Source organism: Martes martes (assembly GCF_963455335.1).
Source record: "Martes martes genome assembly, chromosome: 12".
NCBI classification, from domain to species: Eukaryota; Metazoa; Chordata; class Mammalia; order Carnivora; family Mustelidae; genus Martes; species Martes martes.
The window spans coordinates 19960337-19962737 of NC_137900.1; the positions used below are offsets into that span (position 1 = coordinate 19960337).

General features: G+C 47.6%; 1 pseudogene across 1 annotated transcript in view; it reads right to left on the minus strand.

Annotated features, from left to right (window-relative positions):
- LOC308353288 (large ribosomal subunit protein eL8-like) overlaps positions 1 to 1740 on the minus strand; it is a 15144-nt pseudogene extending 13404 nt beyond the window's left edge. The window contains exon 1 of the transcript in view: positions 942 to 1740. The product of the transcript in view is annotated as a large ribosomal subunit protein eL8-like (transcript). The remainder of the gene's footprint in view (positions 1 to 941) is intronic.
- Positions 1741 to 2401: the final 661 nt, after the last annotated feature.

A 2401-nucleotide genomic window follows, 5' to 3' on the forward strand; every position in this document is an offset into this window, starting at 1 on the left:
GATGAGAGACAACAGATAATGCTTTTACTTTCCTCAGTTTCCCCTATCCCCAGCTCTGAGACGCATTTTATCAAGGTCTGCAGTCTGTCCTCATAGAATGCTCATCTTTGTCCTTCTTGGGGGCCAAGTTGATAAAACATACCTGTATGGGCTTTGCCTCCTTCTGTTTCTTTCTTCCTCTCCTGCTCTGTGGCTCCCTGGGATCATGACCGTATGTAAACAACTTGCATGCAAGCCTCTGGGTCTGGCCCTACTTGTCAGAAACTTAGCTAAGACAGGAAGAGAAGTATATATATATATTTTAAATATTTTTATTTGCTTGCTTGACAGAGAGCACAAGCACAGATGGAGAGGGAGAAGCAGATTCCCCACTGAGCAGAGAGCCCGGATGTGGGATTCCATCCTAGGACGCTGGGATCATGACCTGAGCCAAAGGCAGACCCTTAGCTGACTGAGCCACCCAGGTGCCCTGGGAGAGACCTCTACTTTAACTGTTTGCTGGACAAGCATTCCCAGTTTCCTAGAAGCCAAGTTGACTCGGGGTAGGATAGCCAGGAGTGTACTCTGTTGGAAGGACCCTGTCCTAGAGAAGTGTTTGCTGGGGTGAGGCGGCCCTGACAGAAAGAGATTGCATGAGGTGCATGGAGAGAGGGTGGGAATTCATCTGGAGTAAAAGTGGTCACCCTGGAATTGCATCCCCCGCCCTGAGGATTGGTCCAATGGGAGGCTGCTGGAAAGGACTTGGAAAAATTTACGGTGAATCTCATGGAGGAGCCAGAATTTGAGGAGTGCTTTGCAAAAGTCATTAGACATAAAAGAGAACCATAAAAAGCATCAACTGAAAAAAAAATGTTTTATTCCCTTACCACTTATTCCACTTGTTTCTCTCTCTCTCTCTCTCTCTTTTTTTTTAAAGAGAACTTTTTATTACTTTTATGTACAGCCCAGCCCAGTTTGGCGGCCAGTTCTTTAGCCTTTGCCTTTTCCAGCTTGGCAACGTGAGCCACTGACTTCAGACCTGGGACGTCGCCTCCCCAGGGACAGCAGATCTCGTGTCTGTCATTGTCATTGGTCATGGTACATTCCACTAGCTTAGCTGGAGCTCCTTTGTCTTCTGAGTTCACCTGTGTGAAAGCTACCGGGATGCAGGTCTTCCTGGGGACCAGATGCCCCAGCCTGGCCTTCCCCTCGATAATGTAGTAGGGGACACCCATTTGCTGACACAGGGCAGGCGGGAAGACCACCAGCTCAGTGAGATCCACCTCATGTACGATCACTGCCAGCTGCGCCTCCTTGTTGTCCACCAAGGTGAGGACAGTATTAACCTCAGCTCAAAGGACAGGTGGCCTCTTAGTGGGGACATCCCCTTTGCCCATAGCTTTCTTCTCAGTCCAGGCCAACAGCCTCTGCTTCTTCTCTGGCTTTGTTTCTGGCCTCTACCTGTGGACCAGCTGAAGCAGCTGAGTCACTGTGTGGCGGTCCAGAGTGTGGGCGAGCTGGTTCATCATGGGAGGCACTTGTACAATTTATAGAGAATCGCCCTTTGTCACTGCAGCTGGATGTGGCAGGGCCATTTGACTAAGCAGGTGAGGTCCCTTTTTGGGCTGGATGTCCTGTCCAATACCAAAATTCTTGGGCCTTTTCTCAGACAGAGGAGTGAGCAGCTTCTTGGCCTCCTGTTCTTCATGACAGAGGCTTCGGGGCCACCTTCTTTCCCTTTGCCTTCTTTCCTTTCAGCATCTCAGGTTGCTGGAGGAGGGAGTGCCACTGGCTTCTCTTGACCATGAAGGAGGGGAGGTGACCTTGAGTAGGTGAGGAGTTGGATTAAACAGAGGAAAAGAAGAGCGAGCATGCTGCCTTCCCTCTTTATTCCTGTCTGAACAATAGTGGGTTCGGATTAGCAGTGCAGGAGGTGAGACGTTCTTAAATGTCTCCAGTGTCTCTCCACATCATTCCTGTGTTGGCACTGAAAGTTTGCCAAGCAGTTCAGTCCTTTCTTAACTCCCTACCATGGCAGGTTTCTTTCACTTAGAATTTTCACTTAAAATGTGTTAAAAGTTGGGACGCCTAGGTGGCTTAGTTGTTTAACTGGCTACCTTTAGCTCAGGTCATCATTCTAGGGTCCTGGGATCGATTCCCACATCAGGCTCCTTGCTTGGTGGGGAGCCTGCTTTTTCCTCTACCTCTGTCTGCCTCTTCCCTGCTTGTGCTTACTCTCTTTGACAAATAAATAAATAAAATCTTTTTAAAAGAATGTGTTAAAAGTAAAATGACCATTGCTGTGATCTCTGTGTAAAAAATTTTTTTTGAGAGAGTGCGAGAGTTTGAAGTTGAGATATTGACATTTTGATTTGGCCTGGATATTTTAAAAAAGATTTTATTTGTTTATTTTGAGAGAGAG